The sequence below is a fragment of the Hippoglossus hippoglossus genome, chromosome 16, assembly GCF_009819705.1.
Source record: "Hippoglossus hippoglossus isolate fHipHip1 chromosome 16, fHipHip1.pri, whole genome shotgun sequence".
NCBI classification, from domain to species: domain Eukaryota; kingdom Metazoa; phylum Chordata; class Actinopteri; order Pleuronectiformes; family Pleuronectidae; genus Hippoglossus; species Hippoglossus hippoglossus.
The window spans coordinates 22516953-22536277 of NC_047166.1; the positions used below are offsets into that span (position 1 = coordinate 22516953).

At 43.7% G+C, this 19325-nt stretch overlaps 1 long non-coding RNA gene across 1 annotated transcript; it reads right to left on the reverse strand.

The window, feature by feature from the left end:
• Positions 1 to 469: 469 nt before the first annotated feature.
• On the reverse strand, positions 470 to 15333 carry LOC117776959. Its single transcript, XR_004616522.1, has 3 exons — positions 15251 to 15333; positions 8733 to 8770; positions 470 to 704 (listed from the first exon to the last, which is right to left on the reverse strand). It is a non-coding gene; the product is annotated as an uncharacterized LOC117776959 (long non-coding RNA).
• Between the last annotated feature and the right edge of the window lie 3992 nt (positions 15334 to 19325).

Below are 19325 nucleotides of genomic sequence, written 5' to 3' on the forward strand. Positions count from 1 at the left end.
AATGTAGAGAAAAACTAAGCACAAGCAGGGGCTATTTGAGTGCATGCGCTGGGTTTTCATTGACAGCATTAGAAAATCTGAACATGAAATCAATAAGTCCTGCTGTTAAACTGAAAGACCAGGCTCTTTAATGATGATAGGACATAATACATAACCAGTCAAATCAGATCACAAAGCAAAATGTAGACTAACTGTAATACAGTCCAGTATAATGACAGCGGGCACACAGCTACAGGACATTTTAAACTTTGGAAGCATGTTTAACTCTATGTGATCATTGAGAATATTCTCCAATAACAGCCATGTGGCTAAAGGCTTCATCTCTGTTAAGGCCTTATTATTTTCTCCCCCCCATATCTCCAGTAAAGTGGCTCAGCTCTTGAATCAAAATAGAAGAGGGAGGAGCAGCGGTAACAGAAAACACAGCTCTGATCTCTTACACTCATTCTCCCTGTTTTGAGGGCTGGGATGTGACATATTTTGTGTGTGTGTGTGTGTGTGTGTGTGTGTGTGTGTGTGTGTGTGTGTGTGTCTTCATCATCTTTCTGCCTGTGCTGGGATGCGGGAGGCGGATCAGATATCATTGCCTTGGGTGTCCGCCAGTGCCGCTTGTACTTTACACTGCCCTCCCTCCCTCCAGGGATTGTGGGAACGATGGATGGACGGACGGAGGGACGGACAGCCAGATCACAGGTGTTCCACATCTGGGAGAAAAAAAAGACACCAATCAGGTGCTCACATCTTTAACCCCATCACGATGTCGCCGTCTGAAATTCGACACAGGTTGTGGCAGCTCGTTGGCGAATCTGGATCAGAATTCTGTGTTGCTGCTCCGTCTGTTATTTTACAATGATAGTGTGTTACCACAGCAGCGATAAATACTGGCATCAGTTGACCATTTATTTTCGACGTATTGCACAGTGTTTTTGGTTGTGGAAGTCTGGGATGTTTCTCAGTACACAAACTCAAACCAGCCTGCTGTTATAATGAGGGCTTTTTTGGGGAACTAAACTTTGAGGAACTCTGCAGGAAATCGGGTAAAGTCTCTACATCTGATATCATTTGCAGCCCAAACTTTGTGACCTGCTCCTCTCAATAACATTTCTGTGAGAATATCATTATCTGGTCAGGCAAGTGAAATCATGTCACACCATTAGCTCCACCAAGGAGGTTGTGTTTTCATCGGTTCGTTAGCAGGATTACACAAAAACTACTGGACTGATTACCTCAAAACGTGGGTAAGGGGAGGACCCATAACATTTCGATGCAGATCCAGATCATGGGGCGGATTTCTTTTTTTTGTTGCTTTCTTTAACAACAGGATTTTTCTTTAAATACGAATTTAATGGATTTTAAATTAAATGAAAAATTTAAATTAATGGATCTTTATGGAAAAGAATCGGCATATTTAACTGATTTCTATAAAGTTGCTTTCAGACAAATAATTTCCTGACATTTTCTTGTCGGGCTGTATGTGAAAACGTAAATGTCAGAGTAAGAGGCTCCCGACATTCACCAGAGTTTCTTCCACCAGCCCGCAAGTAAAAACTCTGTCTGAATGAGTCCATGTTAGAAAAAAACAGGAGATACAACGAAGGAACTTACAGCGAGCGAGTGGATGTATTGATGGTGTTTCTAACACACAACAGACACAAAACTGAAATAAACTAAAAGAATTCAAATATCTCAGGATGAATAGGAGGAGCCATGCATGAGACATCGACGAAGGGCCGCTGTCGACGTGCTGTAAACAAAAAGAAAGTTTGCACATCCTCTGGAGTTCATGTCAAACGACTTAGTTTGTTCATGTCAAACGACTTAGTTGCGTCCATCTTGGTGCAGCTAGATTGATTTTAAAGGTTCAGTGTGTGAGATTCAGTGGTGAGGTTGCATGTTGCAGCTGATCACCCCTCACCTCACCCTCCCCTCCCACACATGAAAGAGAACCTGTGGAAGCCTTCAGTCGTCATAAAAACTCAAAAGGTAACCGGCCTCCGTAGAGAGATTAAATAGAAAGGGCCTATTCTAGAGTAAGCGAAACAACAATTCGTATTATTTAGATGAAACACACAAGTAAAAACATCAGTGGGATTATTTTACAATTCATTTTATGCCAATAGATCCCTTTCACCTGGATTTTATACACTGGACCTTTACAGCAACAGTTGGGCCTTGGTGGAGGTTCATACTCTACTTAATGCCATTCTGATTTAATGCCGTTCAATATAAAGGGAACACCCGTGATGAAATCTATACACATGACAATGAAGTTTCCTGGGTTTTTCTCTCACTTTTACTGTACGAAGAAAAGTGATCTACCTTCTTTCATATTCCCAAATAAGATTTCAAGGCATCTCTCCATCACTGTCATTGCAAAAATGGGTGATTAAAGAAAAACAAATGAGCTATGGTTTGTGACAGCTCTGACTGACATTTCATACATGTGGAGAAAATCTGTTGTGTGATGATCACACCGTTTCACTCAAGTCAGGACTTTCATGTTGAGGCGCCTGTGTGTCTTCTCATGAGCCTCTTTGAGAAACGTTCCGAATTGTGATGAGCTAATTTCATGTTTGACACGAGGTCAAACTGCGTTAATCTCAGTTTAGAACTGACAGCACCTGAACAACTACGCACCTGTGAAATGCCCGTTTCGGAGCCGACATATCAAGTGGCCACATGAGTGCATGTCATGCTGACAGTGAATGACGCTCGTTCTCTGGCCTTTGACCAGCGTGTTTAAATGAAAATGTACCAAAACAAAAAAAGATATATATATATAGAAGCAGAGCACCTCACATCCCACGTCACGCATTTACACTTTTCTTTAAACAAAACGATCACATCAGTAAAGCGTCAGTTTATTGCACTGTAATTCATTCAGAGTCCAAGTGGTTCCTTAAAAAGTGCGTTATGAAAAGTACAATGTGAAGTGTTGTGATGGCTGTCGCCACGCAGCCGCCGTGCGCCACAGCTCAAAGTGACGTGAGCGCTGAGCGGCCGCTGGAAATGCTGAGGAGAAAAACAAAGTGAAGCAGAGTTGTGTGTGTCACAGCATTGATGGATAATTGAATTCCTTTCCGTACTAACTTGGACTTTCTCTGTTTTTTTTCTTTAAATGTAATAAATTCAACTGCCTAATAACAACTTAGGTGTCAAAGTGAACTTTTAAGGACAAATCGCTGCGTTTACTGTACGCCATTTTTTTTTCCCCCTACAGTTTTATTTGAGCTAATTTAATTTCTTTCTCAAGGGTGGTGAAAACTCGCTGCCTCTTCAAACTTTCAGAGTATGTAATTTGGTGTAAAACAGTAGCACTTTAGGCGTTCTCCACCAGTGAAATTAAATGGGACCCTGCGGGGTTGTGTTGTAGGGTATTAAGTAATGTTTATTGATGTTTATTCTCCGAGGGAGCCGCGTGAAAAAAAAAAATCACTCTTCAGCTTTGATTAATTTCCCCCCTCCCCCTCGCTCCATGTGAACGATGGAGCTGAAGCAAAATCGCTCTTTAGCCATGACTAAGAAAGACTACAAGTGGGGCATCTCTCTTTAAAAACCCCTCATGCTGTTTTATGTAAAAAATGGACTGTGACCGTGAGGACGTTTTTTTTTTTTTTCTTTCTTGAAAAATGATGGCTGGGAGCCTGCAGCACGATTCATCACCTATGAATTTGAACAGCTGCTATGTCTTCTTTCTACTGCTTGTGGATGGAGATCGCATTTAACAAGACCGTGGCCTCAGTCGGAACACATTCACTCTTGTTTTCGTTATTATTCAGGAGGGCAAAGGTCAAACTAACACTCCTAGGAATGTTTGGATGCTATCAAAACATAATGTCCTGAATTTGTTCCCACTTAAATATCTTAATTTGGTAGCTTTTGGGTGGCAACTTATGTTAGTTTCATAAATTAATAACCCCCTCCTTAATCAATAAGACAAAGGAAGAATAAGATTATTACATTTAATTGTATTTCTTTATAGAGTAAAAGAAGATCTGTGCCGCATTTATCTGCTTCCTTCAGCTCTCAGGAATATCTCCACTGTCTTTTTGAATCACCTTTTCCTAAGTGTTCCTGTGTGTTTCTGCTTGGCTGGCGGCAGGACTGACACCTCTCCCCAGATCCGTGCATGTTCAGTCGCCGTCCTGCTTGCCCCCTGTGCCAGCCTGTCATCTTGCCTAACCCATCACTCTCTCACAGCACAACAAGTCCCCAACCGTCACACAGACAGACACACACAGACAGGCAGACGCACATGCGTGCACACACACACACACACACACACACACACACACACACACACACACACACACAGGGCAGGAGAGAAAGACAAGGAAAGTAAAATAAAATGAAAGCCATAAAGAAGCACAGTGTCGCTGCTTCAGGCTGAAACACGTTTGTCCACTTCCCTGCTCTTTAACACAAATATGCGCTCATTATATAGAGTAAATGCAAAGATACCATTTGAGAGCCACTTGTGGAACAAATATACAGTAACCTCACTGACTCTTCTATACCCACCACTCTGCGTTGCTCCTAGTTTGCTATTTGTGGTAAAAGGTCCTGTTTGATGTGAGCTATAAGCAATGAGAGGCAGCGCTTTACAGTGAATTTAGAGCAGCTGAGAGGAGCTGTTATGCATGAAGTGAAGCACAGTTAAAGCCTCTGAGCTGTTCTGAAATCACTGCAAAGCACTGCATCGAGTGGCTTATTGCTTTTATAAAATGACATTATTCTAATGTTATTCTTCAGTGGTGCAGTGCAGGCAAAACCTGATTCATTAATATGACTTCATTGGACTCCTATTAAAAATCTGATCTCCATCACCTCAGTGCTGTGCAGCTCCAATGAGACGGGTGTAATGCAGATTTGTAGTGGTTCAGTTTTTTACTACCTGTCGTAATTATTACAATTGTTAACACCAATCAGCACCTGTAATGATATATAGAGTCAATAATAGGATTGCTGCATGGCTGAACATTTACAGTTGGTGATTGTCAGTTGCTCCCTTTAAGTGTCATAATGCAACCCTGCAATGTATTTCAAATTATTATCAATATGTTATTAAATCAAACAATGTTATATAATAATTATAATAATTATGATTATTATTATTAATTGTTTTATTGAGTATTTGTCTTTGATTATTAATATCATTTTTGGGGGTTTATTATGGGTTAGGATCACAGCTGAAAATGTTTTGTGCTGCTGTTTTTTCCTTCAAATTTAATAAATGAAACCTGAAAACGGATTATTAAATCAAATAATAATAACCATCCATAATCTATTAAAATTAACTGATTAATCTTAATAAATACCTTATTTTTAACATTTCATTTTTCTGTTTCTTGTTGCTAAATGCTGCTCTACATGGCAAACGTCTGCTGAATGTAGTTAATAAGACATTTTCTCTTGCTTTTCCTGATTTGGTTGGTATCTGTTGTCATGCTGTGAAACATCGAATGTTTCACAGATTTTGTACTTTGCATTTGGACATTAGCCGATAGACTAACACTGGCACATTTAAAGGACTTTTTGTAAAAATCACATAAAGGAAATAAAGACAAGGAGATCTCAGTGGCTCGTGTGTTCTGCCACACAAGCCATGGAGGTTGTAACCCTGCAGCAGATGCTCCCTCCTAAGTCTCAGACACACCCACACAAACCGGAAACCGCCCTTACAATAAGAGACAGCTGTGGTTGCAAGAGGCCAAATCCGCTAATGACCCCCTGTCATATTCATTTGGGTGCCTCGTCAGTGTCTGCATGGCTGCAGTGATTGTCGGGCAGTTTACCGCCTGTTTCCAGCGACTGACACCCACTTACACCTTTGCCCACAGATACGTTCACTCACATTCCGAGGTTTTATTTTCCTTTATCCACTTTTAATCAAGAAAAGACAATTTCACTGTCACTGTATCTTGAGTGGAAACTTTTACCTCGTTTAGTTTTGACGAAAGAACAGAAGGTAAGTGTGATTAACATCTTCCTGATATTGAACGGCAGCCAACATCCCTGTTCAAATCTGTCATTAGCTTTGCTTCAAGACATCAACGCTGAACAGTCGCTACACCCAAGTTGGTGCGAGACAGCGTCGATAAAGTGGTGCTAACAAAGAGTGTTGGTAAATAGAAAGCAGCCCTGAAACTGCCTAAGAAGGAATCATTTATATTCTAAAAATATCAAAGTGTTTTTCTCCGTCCTCACATAAACTCCATCGTGGTAAGTAACCTCCTTTACACTCCACAATGAAACAATGAGAGAAGTATGAGTAAGTGTAATACCAGTCAGACAACAAACACAGCAACTCAAACTGCAACACATCACACCAACCGAGAACTTCGCGTCCAAACTTTATTCATTTTGCACAGGAAGAGAAAAGTGCTAGTTGATGCATTATTTGTAGCAGGAGAGAGTTGCATCAGTCCTTTCAGTTCTGACTGAAGTCAATAAGAGCCATGTTGCCTCATATTTGTCCCTTCCCCCTCCCACGCAGCACACTGCATTGTGGGACATGCCGTTGGTTTATCTTTCTCTGCTGCTTGTCTGTCGGTCGTCCGAGCGTCAGCCTTGTCCATGTTCTGTTCTGCTCTTTCTCTCTCTCTCTCTGCCCTAAAAGAATGACAGGGCTGTGAAAGGCCTGGCTGTCACGATCCTTCAATAGCAGCCGGCTAATTGCTGACCCTAACAGGCCCAATTAGCACTTACAAGCTCGGCGCAGGGGCCCATGGGAGCCGTCTGCGCAGACATTGGGACGAGACGTGGCCGCACGGCAGTAATGCAGCCACTCTTCTTTCTATCTGCTTTCTCTTGGCTTTATTACCCCTGCTGCCTCTATCTCCATCTCTCTCCATCTCTTTCCATCTTTCACCCATCCTTTAGTCTCTGCCTGCCCAGCCAGGCTCTTTGCTGAGGCCCCCAGAGCCCTCCTCAGAGAAATCTCTTGAAGTGCAGGGAATCAAAGGCAGAAGAGCGCTCTGGGAAAGCTGGCTGAGCGAGAGAAAGGGGCTGCAGCGCCGGAGCTGGTATCACGACAGCAACAAGCGTGTAATCAGCGCTCTTTTAAAGTGGCTTCTCAAAGAGCGTGAGGGCTAATGTGCACAACTTAGACTGATATTTTCGATAAAGCCCCACATTTAGTAACTGGCAAATATATCAGCCTGGCTGTTCCCGTTTGAGTGTGAAATGTGATAAAGACATACATCTCCCCACTGATAAGGAAAACGCGGGGAGGAGCTGGAGCGCTCGCCACACAAAAGAGGTCTGTCAAGACATTGAGAGTTTGGTGATTTTACAAGCCATAATTCCCCCCCGCTAAAAAAAGACAGAAGAAGAAGAAGAAGAAGAAGAAGTAGAAGAAGAAGGAGGAGAAAAAAAACAGCAGAGAGGAAGATGATTAACGTGGGCCGGACTGCTCGTCCCTCATCTATTCTGTTATCTTCATTATTTGGAAGGCATTAAAAGAGGCCATGGATGGCAGCTTGGGGAGAGGGGCTCAGGAGGTGGGGGAAGTTCTATGTGCTGGGATACTAATTACAGTGTCCACTAATAGCGCCTCAAGTAAACCAGGCCAATGCATCTTGCTTGATGAGAACATGCATCAACCAGCTTAATTGAGAGTAAAATGAGGCAGGCGTGCCACAGGACCTATTAATCAACATTGATGAATGAAAGTGTAATTAGATGTGGAAATACAAAAAAAGGGGGGGAAAGGAAAAGCAATCGGTTAACTTAAAGTTAAGGCCATAGTTGTTAACTAACACGTTGCAATATTGCGCACATTAGGCTTTATCTTTCAGACACCGCTTTGCCTGCCCAACTTTTTTCAGAGAGATGTAAAGGTAGGAGTGTGTTTGCTGAGGCATCGTTTTGATTGCGTAGATATTGTTCTTCCTGCACATTAATAGTGAGTATTGCTGCACCTGCATTACGGAGTGCACCTGCTGCACAACACACACTCCAGCCTAATTAGTTAATTCAAAGCGCCTCCATCAACTACAGCACTCGGCTCCTCCATCTCCGCTCTCCTCTGGACAGTTGTGATATTGCTAATATGGTCCACTCCATGTTGCACTGCCACTGCTACATCCGGCACTGGATTAAGCAGGTGTGACACCTGAATTTGCGTAACTATCCATATGAATAACGTCTCGTCCCTGGCAGTGCGCTCCGGGCAAACAACCATCACCGTTTTTAACATGATCATGTCAACACTTTCCAGGGTTATTTAATGTCATGAGACTTGGGATCTGCGCATGATGTAGCGTGACATATTCAGCCTTAATCTGTGTTTATTGTTCGTCATATTTATCTTGTGTTGCAGCGTTTTCACTCCCTGACATTGACATTCATTGCCGGTCCTGTGCAGCCCCATGAGCTATGTGAATAAACACAGCAAACACAACACCCTTGAAACGCCATAATCCCTTTTGTTTTGGTGGAGGCTCTTTTCGCTGTGTATGCAATTGGGAAAGCCTCTCTGTCTCCCCACACACACACACACACACACACACACACACACACACACACACACACACACACACACACACACACACATGGAGACATACAAACAGACTCTGAGGCACAAATCAACATGCGTGCACACACACACACACACACACACACACACACACACACACACACACACACCTTCCTCCCTCTCTCTGCTCACTTTCCTTTCAAAAGCTCTTATCTATTTATAGACTTTGATATGTAAACCTATGAAATCTTACCTCAGGCGAGACAATCAGGCCTGTTCTTCTTCAATCCGCTGGAATCAAAAGACAGAAAGGGGAACAAAAAAACAGATGAGAAAAGCGAAACACAAAAGAGGCACAATGTAAGAAGAGAGAGGCAGAGGCCTGGTTATAGTATAGGGTGGATAATTACAGCCAAAGACAAGGCAGATTTGGCCGACATTTTCACAAAATGTTTCCTGAAGAGGAGACTGACAGAGGAAGCGATGTGTTTTATTTTAGAACCACAGCTTACATTGCCTCCCATCGCTTTGCATTAAAAGAGCAGGACGGCACTGCTGCGCTGGTGGAGGAGGAAAGGAGGCCGGCGATCTGTCATGGGGCGGTGCTCCCGATATCCGAGACGCGCCGTAATGAAGTGGACATCGGGGGAAATAAACGCGGCAGATTTACCAAATTTGGTGAGCAGCAAGTCTAACGCAGCATAGCAGCGTGGGGCATGAGAGGTCAGCTCCATTTTCTCCTGCGCTCACTGACATCATCTAAAATGGCCCGGCTGAAATTAGCCTAACCCCAGAATGACATATCTCTCTGCATAAGCCATGTGGACGCGACGAGCGGCTGAACGTGAAAACCAAATCAACACATTGTTTTTGCGATGTCAGAAGCAGCCAGGAAATGACCATCACGGGCTGGCTCGGGGATATTTGTTGTCAAAACGGGAGCCCTGCAAACTGTTTGAAATATTCTAATCCAGCGAATCTTGACTCGTCAGGGTCATTATGCAGGCTTGACCTCGTTCTGTAGGGATGGATCTCCGCACAGCGAAGGGGAAGCGCGGGTGGACAGGGCTGTCTGCAGAAACACGTGGGACTTCCTCCGTCAATAAGTGTGACGCATGTTGGCTTCAGAGACGGGTGGCTGCCTGGTGGAAGTAGCACGACACCCGTTGACTTTAGAGCCCTTTACGCCCCCGGCCCCAAACAAGACAACACAGATACAGTCAGTTTTATAGAAAGGGAAAAACGCACAGTGTCGGGGCTGTGGAGCTCTGAACTGTTGTTCTGTGTGAAGAGGAGCTTTGTATTTTAACACAGAAAATCCCTTGTTGGCCAATTATAGATAACATAACACATTAACATATAGATACAGCATATAGTGTTCCTATAAATATATATTTATTGATTTGCCCATATGTTTGCATCACATTCTGTGAATGGATTTTGCAGCACTGAAGCCCTGAAGCCAAACAAAAGAGACATTAATAACAATGGTAGTTACAATGCATTTAACATATATTATTTCTTCATTTCTATAAAAAGCAGTTTGTATTAGATTTAGCTGAATGTAACTTTAAAATACTGCCTGCCTGTTAATACAAATAAATTTATATAAATATAGTAGTTTAAGCTCATCCTCTTGTTAATACGTCTGTACTACTTAGAAATATAAAGAAACATCCTAATATTATTTCCTTATATATTCTGATTATATATATCACTATGCCTTTGGGGACCAATTCATTCATTAAAAATGTAAAAGTCTAGTTTTTCTATTCACCTCATAACTTGATTCAGATACAAATTACTTTTTCTGAAACATACACATGCACACAACATTCACCAGTTTTATTATAAAGCAGCCAGACAATATGTGAATAAACTCCGATTTCGGAAGGCCTCCCTCCCGCCACATTACCACCTCCGAGCGCTGATGAACTGATGATTTCACCCCCATCTCCATCACTGTACCCCTACATGGCCAGAGAAAGAGGCAATCCTCTTTGCTGTCTCCTTGTGTCTCAGAAATAATAAATACACTTTTTTTTAATGGTCGACTTTATGTTGCTTTTGCAGCAGAGCTGTCGCTCGGGTAGTAACACTAAAGATGCAATCACGGCGGTCGGCGGGTGGAAGATGGACGAGTGAGCGGGACAGGTGGACAGGTGAGATAAGGAGGTTTTGTGAGAGGCAGTCAGGCCTGGATTTGTGTGGCTGTCCGCTGCCGGACGCTTAATAGCTGATGGCAAGCTGTGATTGTGATGAACATTTTAAATCTCTGGTCCGGTTTGCCTTGACCTTTTTCCTTCTTGTCTTCTGTTGTATCCTGTTCCTGGCACCTCATCTGTTGAGCAACATTAGTGTTTTTGTTTCGCCGTGCTCGTCATTTGCCCTTAACTGTGCGATTCATGTAATAGTGCGGCTGTTTTTATAGAAATAAAAAAGTACCACCCGTTTTACAGTCCGTCTGTTGGATCGGTGAATTCCTGGTTTACTTGTGAGTTTTTCTGACCTTCATCTTATGGTATCTGTAGTTTTGGTTTGATTTTTGAGTTGTAGAGTTTTTAACATTTCTGCCTCCATCAGTAAAATGAAGGAGAATGGAAATTTCGATATGGTGAAACATTTTGTTTAAAAAAACGATAAACATGTGGTTGAAGATTGTTTACACAGGAACCTATTAAGTCCTTCAGATAGCAACATTAACATTAGATCATATCCACATCATGTTACCTCACAGTTTTATAAATCGTGTATTGGGCTGCATGTTTTCATAATGCGCAGCATGTGTGTTGTTTGAACTTTTTGATTTTAGATTAATTGAATCCACAAATCTGTAAAACAATGGCGCTAAGGGTGGGGGGCCCCACCCTTAGATGTGTTAAAGTCACTTTTGACTTTACCATGTCAAAAGTGACATGAAAGCAACAGCAACGCAAAAAAGTGATGCAGCTAAGTCAACTCCGGGACAGGTGACATTTGGGGCCGGTCTGTTTTTACTGATCAGGTTTAATGTGCAATTCAGCAGATGCATTCAGGCTGTTGAATAAGACTTTGTTTTCCAAAGTAATTATTTAATTAGTCCATTGATCATCTTGCACAGGAACGTTGATTTTCATTAATCGACGAAAAACACAAGAGGCGTTTGTGGAGTTGTCGCTGCCAAAGATTACTTCTCATTTCGAAATATGTAGCCGATTAATAGTTTCCATCATAATGTTTATTAAGATAATTAAAACTAGTTACAGTGGACATACAGATCTGTGTGCAGTGGTCATTTTAAGCAAATACCTTCATTTGAATACCTTTAGATGTTAAACTGGGAGCTATTGGACTATGTCTTTGGTGTAAAGCAGTGTAAAGGAATCAGCTGTACTTTTACAATCAACTGTGGTCAAATACATTCAGTCATCTTTTCTGCTGTCAGTCAATCCACCAATCATTTCCAATTCCTGAAGGCTTTTACATTTCCCATGACAAATTCCCACTGTCACTTATTTGTTTCCCAGGAAAAACTCTGTGGTGCAAAAGGGGGTTTTCTGTTTTTCGTCCGTGGCAGAATGAGCAGAGGTTCGCTCCGGAGGGAGACGGAGCAGAAACAGAAGAAGAGCTGGTATAGTCTGCAGCGGCAGCAGCTGTGGCTCATCAGATAATGTGAAGGGCTCCATCTACAAATACACAAACTTCATCCACAGGAAGCCGTCCCAGTGTTGGATAGAGGCCACACCGTTCGATTGAAATGATATTTTTTGAAACACATCTTACGAAATGACACTAACAAACCAAAACCAGGACAAATCCTAGTGGTTTGCTGCATTAAGATTACACAATGGTAAAATGTTCAGACTAATGTAAAACAACAGCTACAAATGGAGGAACGTGGCTTACTGTCAATGTAAAATGCAAAACGAGTGTGTACATTTCCATACTGCTCAGTCTCTGGCTGCTTAGCCTCTCTGGGAGTGATCGATGCTCTCTGGCCCACTCTCTGATGAGAGAGTCATCCTTTTGTTTTCTGTTGCTGGCGGATTTGAGGCAAAGTTTGATGGATGTGGGTGGACTTGTCACACGTGGGTGTGTTATCTCTTTGTTGTGTGAAATGGAGACAAAAGAAGAGGAGTGGATGAGAAGACTGTGATTTTTATCTCTGAAGTGCAAAAATGTTTCTCGGCGCAACATGGGAGGGAGTGGGAGAGGAGATTAGAGCTGTTGAGGAACAAAAATAGATTGATCAGATAGCATGATAAGAATAACGCAGGGCTTTGTTTGTTAATTCTCATCTGAGTTTTTTTTTTTTCTTTCAGTGTTGTGTTTAACATTTCCCTGATCCTCCCCTTTTGTTTTACCTTAGCATCCTGTTATTTCATGAGTGGTAAATATGGAAACGGCTCTATTTACACCTTGTAGTAATTAGGCTCCGTGCCTCCATAGATTAAAAAATAACCTAATTAGGAATATTTTTGTTTTGCTTGGCTCTGCACCTGTGCTGCAGTGTGTATGTGTGTGTGTCTGTGCGTGAGCGAGTGCTGGCCTCCAGGGTGGAGGTGCGCCTGCCTGGTGTGTGCTCCCGGCTCCAGGGCCACCGCGACTCACTGAGGGGAGTCACACGAGGCTTCTGAGGCTGTCGGGACCGGGCAGGGAACACACCCCGGATTTATCTGCACTTAATCCCTATAGAGAGGTCACGTCTCTGTTCCTGCAAGAGCTCCTCCCTCGTGTGGAAGAAAACACCTGCGATCCATTTACGTCTGAGAACCAATGTACTTAAAGAGGCCCCCGTGGGAGCCTAAAAACATGTGTGTGTCGGGGGGTGACTGTTTGTTTGTGTTTGTACATATTTATAATAAAAGGGCTGAGCCATATGTGCGTGCGCGTGGATACTGTGCGAAGACGTGGCGGCACACTTCAGTGGGAAAGAAAGCAAGACTTGACGTATCGCAGCAGACACTTGAAATTACTTTTGTGACTTTACTCTATCATCCTGAATTTGCCAGCGCGAGTCTTCTTCTCTGCTCTAACCATGTAACCTTTTACTCAAATCTGACAGATGTAGAAGAAATGATGCCTCCTACAAGTGAGGCCTCGCAGTGTGCAGACCCGCGTCTCCAAAGGCGCCAACACTACCGGAGGGCTCTGATAGAGATGATTTCAATTCTCCTCAGCCGTTTAATGATGGATGAACCTGCAGCTGCGGGAACATTTGACAAGCCGCTGTCAGCTGTGACAACTGGGACTGAGTGAATGAAGGGAGGAAGGTAGGAAGGAGCAGATACATGCGCCGCGACGTGCAGACAGACCACAGATGATGGCAGATGGAGTGAAGGGAGGAATTGTTAAAAAAAAAAAAAGATCGCCGTTCAATCCGCGGCATTGGCAATATGGTGTCAGCCCCTCGCCGGGGAGGAGACTTGACAGGCTGGCAGGTGGGCTGCTGCTGTGTCACTGACTGGGAGATCAGGGCCGACATGCAGAGATTCCCACAACCCAGACTCCAGGTTCTGAAGCTTATGATTGCAGCCGAGGCCGCGGTGACACGTGAACTCACCGAGTACACACACACACACACACACACACACACACGTTCACGCACACACACACTCTGCGGGTGTAACGTTACATCGCCTATCGCTAATTACCGCCACAGTTCCAGCATTCAGAGCTGGGGCTCCAAATTACACAGCTCAACCACAACAAGGGCGATGTGCCCAGCAGTCATTTGTCAGACTAATTATTTGTCTTGGGCTTGTAATTGTAGCGAGAACAGGTACTCAGGTAATTGTGTGGTAAGCTGCAGTGTTAAGTGATGCTTTCCCTCCATTTTCAGGCGAGATGAAAGGAGTGAAGACTGCGCTGCTGAAATACACAGTTCAATCCGGCCTCCCAGTCAGACACGGAGTCTAAAAATATATGCCACGAACCAGTCTCAGCTTTTTGAGAGGAAGAGAACAGCACCTTGATGTGAGGATCATCATCAGCATGGGTAATGGCTCTTTCCATTAGACTGGCTACTTGCTGAATATATGTAAATAATCCGGTCCCTGGTGTGTGCTGCATAATAAGTTCATTAATCACAATCCACAGTCAATGAAGGTAAAATATGGACGTACAAAGTAGAGTAGTTAAGATCAGTCGAAGTCTCATATTTGTGAGCAATAGTTGTGGTAATTCAAAGGAGCACATTTCCACTTTGTGTAGTATTATGCGGCTGCATATAGATATAAACACACAGGCCACTGTCATTTGCAATGATGTCTGGCTCAGTAGCACTGTCACCTATCATCATAATTATGATTGTGTTCTCTGTTATTCTTATTTTTAAATGTGTATCCCATGATTCCTCTCAGGGGTTGCACAGGGCCGACTGGACATGATGTCAGGTTGAATATTATAATGAGCAGAAAAAAATAAACAACTCATCGAGAAGTATAAACAGAGGAATTTTTGTATTTGCCCTGAATCCAACAGCAGCCCTCCCGCTGTCTGTGAGACTTGTCTGATCTGGACAATGGTCACCGGATTTCGCCCCGTGTCGCTTCCTGACGAGCAAATCAGTCTCACCACGCGACCGTCTCCGGCCATCTTGTAATGCCGCTCCTGTGCGCAATATGGCCCAGGGGTCTCCTCGTTCTTTTGTGTCAGGGAACATGCAAGCTGCCTGAAAAGGATCCATAACTATCAGCGACAGCCGGGGCAGAGCGCGGCCGGCCTCATGCAGAAAAGGCCACTTCCACATGAAAAGGAAGAGACATAACGGAGTCCTCTACCTTCCCTTACCTTGCTCTAATACGGTGCCTTGGCCTGGTCATGTCTTTTGCATGGGGCTGGAAATGTCGTCTCTGTCATTAATATCAACGGGCACGCTGACAGTCGCTGCTGATAAACAAAATGTTCCCTCTCATGAACAGAATGTGTTTGGGTGTCCGTCAGCATTCACCACCTTTGGTTTCTGCTTCAGGATTAAGTGTGTTGCAGCTCAACACAGTCACCGTCTGTGTAATGTGCGTGATCAGTGTGTCTGTGGAGGATGAGAATAAGGAGTAGGCGTGTGTTTTTTTTTTTTCCCTCTTTCTTTCTCCTTTTCTCTCTCTCCTTCTCTCTTTCTTTCTCTCCTCACGGTGGAGACACCACGGTGCCATCTGCTTTGCATTTGTTTAACAAAGATTTATTGTGCAGCAAGACACTAATCCAAAACACACACACACACACACACATCTCGCCTTCTTCTCGTCACAGGCCGCGAAGAAAAAAAAAAGTGAGGGATGTGGGATTGGAAACGCTTGGCGCTCTCTTTGTCAACTCTCACTCTGACGAGGGGAGAGAGAGCCGGCTGGCACACAGAGGTAGGAATGCCAATTACGGCCTCCCCTGCCTCCATGTGGCACACACCAACACGCCGATTTGGAGCTACAATTATAAACTTGTCATACACGTGTTTATGGAGAGGTGGAAGCATAAAAGTGCACGACTTTGAGCAAAAACATATAAAAGACAGAATCAAAGCAAGGAGAAATTGCTCATCTGTAGCTCCGCAATGACAGGATTCATTTGTAATGTGGCGCTGAAGGTGTTACACACTTCAGCATCAAACGCGTTTCAGTAGGCAAGGATTATCTCCTCCTCATAAAGGGAAAACGGGTCAAAGTGGCTCTCAGGAACAGCTCTTATCATGTCAGCTTGCGAAGCGGGACGATGTAGCTCGGCATGTTGCTCCTCTCCGTCCTGTCCAGGTGAACCCTCGTATCCGCTGACTCCTCCTGCCCTCTTTGTCACCGCATGCCAGGGAGAGGAGCAGGGTCCCGGGGGCAGGGACCGCGTGCCCCCTCAACTGGAAAAGGCCACCATGGAGCGGTGGTAGGGCCCCTCAGAGACGACAGAGAGGTTAGAGGGCCCCTATGATGCGCTGGTGTAGAGCCTGTCGAGCCTCCTCCGAAGCAGTCGCCTGCATGCTACCCCACTCAAAGACAGGGCCGGGGGGTCCCCATCTGCCAACTGGTACTACCAGGGTGTTCATCATTTAGGGGCTAAACACCGAGACGGCACAACCGTACACACAGCAGAGGCACACGAGAGCATGTGTTCTTATGTATGTGCACTTGTACACAACTACTAACAAAATCACATAAACACAGACAGACACGTGCTCCACCAGGATGTATCCCAGAACCCCCCTATCCAGTGCCAGTGCTCGGTGCCGAGCCCTCCAACCTCAGGGTGAAGCCCCTGCCAGTTCACCTGCCAGGGCTGGACAAGCAGAGCACTTAGCGCCCCGGGAAGGCCACCCTCGCCCCCACCCGTCCACACCCACAGCGCTACTCGGGGTCAAGGAGGCTTCACCCACCCTCCCACTCTGTCTCTGCTGAGCATCGCCTCGTGTCTCCCAAGCACAAGGCTCGACATCCCGCGTTTCTGTAAGCCACTCGCTGCGTAAATGCTACATTAGGAGGCAGTTACTTCCTGCAGCTTCTCATCTCATTTACGACATTTCTTAAGAGGGTATTTCGTTCAGACTGGATCGTTACATTAGTCACAACTCAAGTAAAATAATAAATGAAGGAATAAACTTGTCATTAGCGCAATATTGAAACTTTGCTAAAATCCTGGCGAACACATGCCTATCATGTTAAAGTCAAATTCTTATTTTAAGACCTTTCATAAAATTGAATCGACTAAGATTCTGCAAAAGACACAAAACTATAAAACAAATCGTCTAAATTGATGGCTCTGTGTGTGTGTGTGTGTGTGTGTGTGTGTGTGTGTGTGTGTGTGTGTGTGTATGTGTGTGTGTGTGTGTGTGTGTGTGTGTGCGTGTGTGTGTGTGTGTGTTACAGTAGGGAAAAAGGGGAGGAATACAATACAGTAATCAAATGACTCCATCTGTGTGGTTTTCCAAGCCAGAATTCATTACTTTTACGGTGGTATTTATTGCCTTGAGAAAAAGAGCCTCCACTTCTCCCCATGTGCTAAATTAGCCTGTTGTTGCTGCGCGCTTCATGCTGTGCAGCGTTGCATTGATGAGACGAAGGCCTGTGACTGAAAAGAAGAGACATGAATGAGAAAGACGATGGAGATGAAAAGAGAGATATCCACCCTGGGAATGCAAGCAAACAAGAGGATGTGGCCAGTTTTTCTCATGACCCCTTTTTTTAGTTTAAAAAAAAAAAAAAAGTAAAGAAACACTCTTTTTTTTTTCCAGCCTTGGTATTGGCCAGAGCTTTGCACATTTCATCCCCCATTGAAATTGCAATCAATCACTCTGAGCGAGCAGGATGGTTTCATAAGGAATGTGACCTGGTTTTAATGGGAGCTGTGCATTACAAGACTGGTACACAGAACTAAGACTGACACGTGTTGTTGTAAGGTAATGGAAATGCAGTGGTGTGAATGTTTGCATGCTAAATGCTGAACAGTGAATTCACATAAAACTGCTGTATGAAGCGTAAGTTGAGACTCTTACCAGTCTACAGTTATTCCTTGTATTGTATGTGAGAGTAATGCTTCCATATAGAATTTGTTGCATTGGTTTTACTTATCAAACTGAATATGTGTCATTTCCTTTGGCTGTATTCCCTTTTTTTTAACAATTGAACAAGTACATTTTGGATATGTTAACATTTTGAAGCAGATTTTTGTACAGGTAAGATACAACATGTTAATTGACTGCTTTCAGACGTGCACTTAAGTGTGGGCATTTTCCTGAAATTTCAAGGAGGGGCTGTATGTGAAAACACAAATGTCTGAAAACGCTCCTACCACCTCCCAGTAAAATGTCCAGAAAACGTTCACAGCGAGCGAGTGGGTGTGTTGATGATGTTTCTAACACACAACAATGCGAAACTGGAAGAATAGAAATATCTCAGGATGAAAAAGAGGAGCCGTAGAAGACACAGATGTCAACTTGGAAAGACAAGATTCAAGCGCTTTTAATGGTTAGGGCCGACACACACACACAAAACAAATAACAGCAGCAGAATTTAAACGCCATGTCCAGCCTCCTGCATGCACTCCCCCCCCCCCCCCCCCCCCCCCCCCTCACCTCAATGTTCTCCTGTTGGGTTCAAACTTCAGGAAATTGGATCTGGACATTTTTCAGGATTCATGTCTGAAAATGTTGTTACTTTTTGTGTTCCCTGAGTGTCCAGTATTTATGCTACAATAAGTCAATCAGCTGCTTATATACATTATCTTCATACTTACCATAGATATGTTACAGTGGTATCAGACTTCTCATCTGACTTTTGGCCAAAAGAAGTCAAAATGGCCCTTTTAAGAACCCCAAGGCATTTGTGTAGCATGGCTGCTGTGTAGCTTCCGATGTTTGAATATACTGTTATGACCATGTCGGCCTACACAGAACATTTCTTTGTCTTTGCTCAGACATAAAGAAACACTTTAAATGCTTTGTTTCTCAACAAACTGTAGGATTGTGTGATATCTGTTAGGTTTTCTTGGTGTCTTTTCTAAATAAAATCAAGGGCAGTTATTTATTCAAGGAGCTTTTCTTCTCCACCGTCGCTAAGCGTCTGCTCGTGGCGACAAGTGTTGAGTTTCTCTCTTTAATACTGCAAGGTCTCCACCCTTCTCTGTCAAGTGCCTTGAGATAATGTATGTGTTGATACATGATTTACTCAAATTGAATTGACTTTTTTAGATTTTTTTCTATGAGAATTGTATTCATCTTTTTGTCCCTGTGCACAGTCTGTAACCTCTGCTCTTTTCATTCTGGACTTTTCCTTGGCGCAGTGAGCATTTTTGTAAAGGTGGCCCTGTAAGTGCTTCTCTATCATTGCATGGTACTTATATGGATGCTTTGCAATTACCTGCTGATAGACAAGTATGGCCCACGTCCACT